The 8,187-nt window shown below is 46.5% G+C and overlaps 1 non-coding gene across 1 annotated transcript; it reads left to right on the forward strand.

Moving 5' to 3' along the window:
- The first annotated feature begins 238 nt into the window (after window positions 1–238).
- LOC142589094 (U2 spliceosomal RNA) lies at window positions 239–429 on the forward strand. Its single transcript, XR_012829820.1, has one exon. It is a non-coding gene; the product is annotated as a U2 spliceosomal RNA (small nuclear RNA).
- The last annotated feature ends 7,758 nt before the right edge of the window (window positions 430–8,187 follow it).

Below are 8,187 nucleotides of genomic sequence, written 5' to 3' on the forward strand. Positions count from 1 at the left end.
AAAAACCCCGAGCCGTTCCGCTCTGTGAAGGTGAACGATCAGTGACGGTGTGTAGGAGGCGTCACCGACGTTTATATCTTTTTTATATACCTTCGCGTATACGACGGTACCATCGCCCCGAGAAGCCAGATGCATGCAGATACGCGTGACGTTTCGACGGGACCTCCACCACGGGAGAAAGGAAGGCAAAGAAACTAGATGCGCAAGCGCTTGCAGCGCCAACAAAAAGAGGGCGGTGCGAACGTCGACATGGCCGACGCGAACCATCGTTTATTATTTGTTCTTATCAGCTTATTATCTGGTATGGGTTGTATTTGGGCCCAAGATACGAAACCTATTTTTGCAAGTTGGCGGAGGGCCTGAGGCCTGCTTAACTTCCACCACTGGTCGGCCCAATATTAAACTATCTTCGGGATCGACCCATGGTTTTTGCTCGCGCAAAAAATACACGGGAATCTAGCCATAAACAGCTTCGCTGTAAAACTATTTTCATCAGCAAAGAAGAAGAGCTCTGTGTGCGAGCGATTGATGCGTGACGACAACGACGATGTGCACGGGCGACAGAAATAGAGCAGTAAGGCCAGCTAGGTCGAGGCACTGGAACCGTGGTAGCCCAAGTGTCATGATTGTGTCTGCCGCACTTGCACCTCGGCTACATCAACCTCCTGCCATTGCAACCTGAGTGCCACCTCGTGCTTGGGCCATCATCGGTTGCTGCGTCTTGCTCCGGCCTTCTATTCTAGAATGGATAGAGTGTGAGAAGGAAAGCGGAGGAAGCCACCTTGAAGCGCCACCGGATGGCGCTCACGTCCGCACATCGCCGAGACGGTGGCAGCGGCCGTTCGAGGGCAAGAAATAAGGCGTCCAGGTATAAGAACTTTGCCTCAATTAACTTCTTAACACCAAATGTCGTAGGTTCTATTTCCGCATAAACTCCAGGTTTCGAGTCCAACCGCAGGGCGTAGGTTCGACTGCCTGATTCGCTCTATCTCAATTCTCTTTTTTTTTTTGCATGATGAGCGCCATCGTAGCCAGTTGCGGAAGAAGACGACGCCGAACGCGCGATAAGTGGTACGAGCGTGTGTCTGCGCGAGGCATGCTCACATGACTTTCTATACCCCACGCCGCGTTTTACAGACCCCCGTATGCATGAGCCACTTCAGGCTTTTACCTTAAAAAGGACCAAAAAGCTCGCGTTAGCGCATAGTGTTCGCCGCAAGTGTTTTCCGGTAAGCACCGCGGTTGCATAAGCTCGAGTTGCCGGAAGCGGCAACTGTGTGGAGGGTCTATATATAGCGCCGCGCGTCGCGGCTCTGCCATTCGCTACGGTAATCGGTGCGATGCCTCAACATATCGAGAAATCTAAGCACGTATAGAACTGGGCTCTAGTTTTGCATCAGGCAGTGTCCTTATCGTTCATCAATTTTTATTTTTCACGTGTTCTTTGCATGCTTCTCAAATTGCGTCGATGTGCTCGTGCGTGTGTATGCGTCAATGAGCATTTTCAACAGTACAAAGGTGCGACCTTAAACTATCAAAACAGAGCCTTTGCTGGCGTATGATATCTTCAGCCGCGCAAGTCCATGCCTTTGACTTGGCGAGCCACCTTTGTGTTACTATATCGCCAGGTCCACATTCATGGCTAAGCCTTCATCATTCCATACTGACAACAAATATCAAGAAGACCGGCAAGCTAACGAACGAATTTTGCTGCCGAAGTGAGATGAAGGGAAGCGATAGCCTTCAACACCAGTCCTTACTGCTGCAGGTGACAGAGAGAGCAGAAATTGCTAGGCGTTTCCTGCGAAGCGGGTAGTCTGCGTAGACAAGCTGTACACCGTCATATCGGACCATATGTAGTTTCTGTTTCGTCCTGATATCGAAATTCTTTTAGAGGCGTAGCGATAAAAGCATCTGCGCTTAAACCAACAACCTGATAAAGTAAAAATGTTCACTATATATGTGCTATCTCCAAACAAAAGAAGAGAGAATGGTCCTTCGGCTGTGGCCATAGGTACTTAGGTCGTAGAAGCCATGGAAAGAAAAGCAATAACACGTCGTCTGTAGGCGCTCAAAAAGCACTGAAAGTAATACAAAGGTCCAGCGCTTGGCTGAAGCCGACTTAGGACACTATCCTGATGAGAAGTGCCACCGAAGGTGTTTCTGGTGTCGTACCTACACTATACGAGATGAGAGCCAGGCAAACTATGTGCGTTCGACAGCGCCCAAAGCAAGTATCAGGTGGATTTTTCTTGGTATTTATTGTCCGTTCCACTCAAGCCGGTGTATTCATCTTAGTGTGGTATCTATGGACCTACTCACCGAGAACGCCCATGCTTGTGCGTGCGACGCTCGTGTTAGCAGCGATGCCAATGCACTGCTCTCGCAGCCGATCCAGGCGAATAATGGGAGCGTGACGACGCATCCCACTGGCCTCGTCGCTTTTGCGGTCGAACCGACGGCGGGTGTCTAGAGTTCTGTAAACCTCCATGCGCGAGTCGCGCGAGCGTATCGATACTCTGGTATCAACGACAGTGGCGGTTGCGCCACCTCCCGCGGTGGCGCCGATGGTGCTACCTTGCCTCGAACTCCCCTATAATTCACACCGCGAGAAAATTTGTGTCATAGAATATCATCTAGCTCAATATATTACATTGGTAGAGTCGGTAATCATGTCAAATGCAGCTGGTAAACTAATTCTTGCCATTCTATTTGACTCAAAACGAAAGATTGTCCAAATACAGGGCAGCAGTTAAGCAACAGTTTTACATATGCCAACTTGTCAGCCTAGTGCACTAGCGTTGCTGTAATATTCTTTGAAACGTGCAGCGCAACCGATTCCTTGTCGTTGGATAGCTTCGGCTTGCCATTCTTTTACCGTGGTACCACTCCCAAGTTTCTTACGTGTGATGATCGACGGGGCTTTTGAAGTACCAAACGTAGGTGGCCTCCTTTGCTTCTTCATTCAAGTAGGTTAGCGTGCTGGTGAGACACCGGAATTCCGCGTCGTCGCTTGACGTGTACGCCATGGCAGCGTGGGGGAACGCGGCCATTGCCTGCGTTCACAAAAAGCAGCAAATTTCAAGGTTACCACACGTATGCAGTCTAGCGTTGTCCATGGAGAGCGCGCATCGGCACAGCGATACTGGAGCATTTTTATGAGGGCGTGGCAGTGCAATTCTTATTGTTGTCTCGGACTGCGAATATCCTGCATACGGCTACCCTAGGTTTGAAAATTGTTTTCCTGGCCTTGCTTGCACCCCAAAAATTGCTATCCTTCCTCAAGTCGTGGGACAGGAAACTGCCTTAAGGGCCGAAAGAATCTGTGAGAGATGCTGCAAGTAAAGAGCAAAAAGCGGTGAGAGACGGAGGGTACAACACATGCGTTAAAAGAAGCTGACAAATATATAACTAACAAACAGTAAAAAACAAAACATTATCGTGTTAAACTTACGTTTCTAACATGTCGAAACCACGATATGATTACAAGGCACACCCCAGCGGGGCCTACCAGAACAATTTTGACCTTCTGGGGTTTTTTAACGTGCATTCAATGCACGGCACATGGGCGTTTTTTTTATTATTATGGCCCATGGGAATGCGGCAGCCATGGCCAGGTAGGGTACGCAAGTCCTGAAGCTCAGCTGTACAACGGCATTACTGTGCAACGGCACTGTACAAGCTCTACAAGCTCAGCTGTACAACGGCACTGGGGTGGTTGTTTGAAGATTAGCTAATATCGTTTAATAAAACAGCGGCACACAAAACATAAACTTATTTGAAAACGTACATGATCCATTTTCGCATTGGCCCTCCAAGATTAGTGGAATAATTTGAGGGTCATGCCCACTTCTCCTGTCTCTCGGGAGACGTCACGAAAGTCACGTACACTCCCCATCTCAAGATAATGTGTGTACATTTATTTTTCACGATTAGGCCAACATAAGTAAAAGCATTCCTTTTGATTCTACGCCTTTGTCAACATTATCCTTCCGCTACAGGTATAAATGTTGTCGCACCACGCCTACATCGCCTATCTCCCCCGCGACGTCACCAAGCAGCGGGAACTCAACATGTACATGGGATGTCTACGCAGTAAACATGTATTGTGATTCAAAGATGTAAACGTCAGCTTCATGTAGAATAGCCGGAGATTAGGGGCAGTGGGGGTGCGTTTAGAAATAGATAAAAGAAGGCTGTCCGGCGATTTTAGTGGCATTTCTTAGGCGGCGCTGCCGGTAAGTATTGATTGTTTGCGTTTCATAAAATCTTTGCGCAGCAATATAACGTTGTCGAGGCCCTTCGGCACTTATACGACAACGCTTTGCCAACTCCTTATTACTGAACATCCGTTTTGGCAGCATCTCTTACACCCTGCTACACGCCTCCACAATTACCTAGGAGCCACTGCAAGGTTAGCAAGAGAAAATGCACCAATCGGAGACGTGGGTACCGGTATCCAAATCCGGTTTACTACTTTCACTGTGCTAGCTCGGCCCCACCGAAGCTCTCGCCTCTTTAGCGCACTCCTGGCTTCTTGTCCACCATTTATTTTGGCAATTTCTATCAAGGTAGTTGATGCTTCGAAAGCAAAGAAAAGTGATGGCCTTCCATAAACGAGCAGAGCACTTGATTTGGCATTTAAAATGATGCTGAAGGGTACGTTGTTGCGCTTACGTAAGTTTGACATCAGTAAATTGGAATAAAAAAAGAATCTGTAGTTTTACGTTATAGGGCACATGGGTCTTTTGCAAAGTTTTTAATATAATACTAACACATCGACAGTCGAGTTATGTATGCGCCGGTAACATTAATGTTTATTTACCTTTGGCGTCAATTTACACGTCTTATTTGTCGTGCATGCAGACGGCATGGAAAGTGGCTGTGATAATGTTCGCGATGGTAGACAACCAGGAATTTCGTCGCTCGTCAAATGCTGGCTCAGACAACTGGGCGCATCTATACCTGTAGGGCAGTGGGACTCATTGTGACGACTATGAGCACCAAATCAGCAGACAGTAACTTGCCGATGCTTGCTGCTCCACGGGATCTAGGGCAAGACTGCGACAAGTAATCTGGAATCGCACCGGTTCCCAAGCGCTTCTCCGAAGAAATATACTGCTTCTGCTCCGTACATGTCATGAGTAGATACGTCCTTCTCCCCTGAACCAGCCCTGAGTTTTATAACGATCTTCATAAGGCGATAGCAAACCATTTTCCTGCGAGGCAAGGGAGCTGCATTTCTTTTTCTCTGTATTAATCGGAGGCTCCGTAAATAATCCCATTTGTTAGCAACCATCAGAGCCTGTTTCCACCGTTGCTGCTACAAGAAACGCTGGCATTCTCTGGCGCGGTATGACTGGTGCGCCTGCCGTGGTAGGCCCGTGGCTATGGCGTTGGGCTGCTGCAGTCGAAGTCGCAGGTCTGATCCTGGCCATGCTGGTTTTATTTCCATTATGTCGAAATGCAAAAAAAAAATCACTCGTGGACTTCGATATTTGTGCAGGCTCGAAAACTCCAGGAGGTCAAAATTTATGTTAAGACTCCATCTATTGCGTGCGTAACAATCATATCGTGATTCTGGCACATGAACCCCAAGGATTTACTTTTAATAACATACGGAGCGTGAATAAAGTTGTGGGATTATCGTGTTCTCTCGACCCCGAGCAACGCAGTATCTACCGGGGTGCAATGCTTAGAAAACACGCAATATATAAGCGGAGCTAATGTTTCAAGATCGATAGTATCGCTAAAATTAAAATATCTTTGAAGTGTGGGCACGCCCGCCGAACTAAAGTGGTATAGTCCAGATTGGCACAATTGTCCAGTAAAAGCAAGAATCGCACGTTTATGCAGCCGTATTAGACAGAATTTTAATTCCCTGCTGATGCATTGGTCTGAAGTTTTTTGCTTCAGAGCGTATAACCATACCCCTAATTCGAGTCCTGCGCCAAGGCCACCCGGCACGGTGATTCAGCGACTCCAGCGCTCTAGTAGTGAGTACGAGCACGTTAGTTCAACTCCCAGCTGTGACGGCCACATCCAGATGATAGTGGCATAAAAAACATTCGTGTACTGTGCGTGGGTGTAACATACCCGCTAGGTCGTGACAATTATGAAGAAGACCTGCTCTGCGCCATTTGGCATAGTTCACTCTGCGGCTCCGAGACAATAAGCACCACAATATTTTAAATTTTTTTGCGAAGTGCCCAATTGCAAGAGAAACTTTACGACATAATATAAAACATCATGCGCCAGGATCGGGCCAGTGAGGAAGATGGACGTGAATCTTTGAAAACCAGGAAAAGCGCACTCGCAAAGTTTGTAATTGAATCACTCCACGCAATCTTAATTCTTCGTGGTTACAGTGCATTTCATTTTCGTCCATCTTCTAGCACAACTATGTATTTCTTTTCTTGTTCATGTCGCGGTCTCTTTTCTATTAGAGCCACGAATTCCATTATTCGATCTGTCGCTCCATGTTCTATCTTCGTGAGTGATCTACAAGGGTGCAGTGCTAAAGTCATCATCATCAGCCTGTTTTATGTCCACTGCAGCACGAAGGCCTCTACCTGCAATCTCCAATTACCCCTTTCCTGTGTCAACCGATTACAACTAGCGACATGTTGCAACAGCACTGCTTCTTGGCCTAGTTCGTGCTTGCTAAAAGACATGTTTTTTGCCGGAAGGTAAATCACACACAAGAGGAAGACACATAAACACAACACAGGCGTGTGTGTGGTTCGCGGACGTGTTGTCTTTATGTGTCTTCGTTTTGTGTGCGTTTTAACTTGCGACCAAAAATGCCTTCCAACTACCGCCCGTGAATATCCTAATTTTATCGCTCCACCTAATCTTCAGTCGTCGTCGATTGCTTTTTCCTTCTCTTGGTACCCACTTTGTAACCATAATGGTCCAACGGTTTTCTAACCTGCGCACTACATGACCTGCCCAGCTCCATTTTTTTCTCTTGATGTCAATAAGAATATCGTCTATACCCGTTTGCTCCCTAATCCAAACCACTCTCTTTGTGTCTCTTAATATTATGCCTAGCAATCTTCGTTTCATCCCTCTTTGCGCGGTCCTTAACTTGTTCTCAAGCTTCTCTGTCAGGCTCCAAGTTTCTGCCCCATAGGTCATCACTGGTAAACTGCACTCATTGTGCACCTTCCTTTTCAATGATAATGGTAAGCTTCCAGTCATGAGCTGGCAATATCTGCCGTATGCGATCCAACCTACTTTTATTCTGGGGATTTCCCTCTCATGATCAGGGTTCCCTGTGATTAATTGACCTAGGAAACCTACTCCTTCACAGACTCTAGAGGCGGACTGGCCGTCGTGAACTCTTGTTCCTATGCCCATCTATTTATGATTATCTTTGTCTTCTGCATATTAATCTTCAACCGCACTCATACACTCGCTCTGTTTAGGTCCTGAATCGTTTGTTGTAACTCGTCTGCATTGTTGCTGAATAGAACAATGCCATCGGCCAACCGAAGGTTGCTGAGATATTCGCCGTCGATCTTTACTCATAAGCCTTCCCAGTTTAATAGCTTGAATACTTCTTTGAAGCGCGCAATGCATAGCATTTGAAAGATTGTGCCTCCCTGTCTGACCCCTTTCTTTATAGGTATCTTCCTGCTTGTCTTCTGTACAATTAAGGTAGCTGTAGGACCTCGGTAGATACTTTACAAGATATTTACGTAAGCGTTCTGTACTTCTTGATTACCTAATGCCGCTATCACTGTTCGTATCTCTACTGAATCAAACGCCTTTTCGCGATCTATAAAAGCCATATATAGAGGCTTATTATACTATGTGGATTTCTTGATAACCTGAATAATGTAATGAATGTGATCCCTTGTAGAGTATCCCTACCTGAAGCCAGCTTGTTCCTTTGGTTGACTAAAGTCCAGTGTTGCCTGTATTGTATTGGATATTATTTTGGTAAATATTCTATACAACAGTGGGAGTAAGCTAATGGGCCTATATTATTTCAATTCTTTAACGTCTCCTTTTTAGTGGATTAGCATGATGTTTGCATTCTTCCAGTGTTCTGGGGCCCTTGCAGTCGATAGACACTTCATATAAATAGCCGCCAGTTTTTCAAGCATTATGTCTCCTCCATCTTTGATTAAACCGGCTATTATTCCATCTTCTCCTGCCGCTTTTCCTCGTTTCATGACT

Source organism: Dermacentor variabilis, chromosome 7, assembly GCF_050947875.1.
Source record: "Dermacentor variabilis isolate Ectoservices chromosome 7, ASM5094787v1, whole genome shotgun sequence".
Lineage (NCBI taxonomy): Eukaryota > Metazoa > Arthropoda > Arachnida > Ixodida > Ixodidae > Dermacentor > Dermacentor variabilis.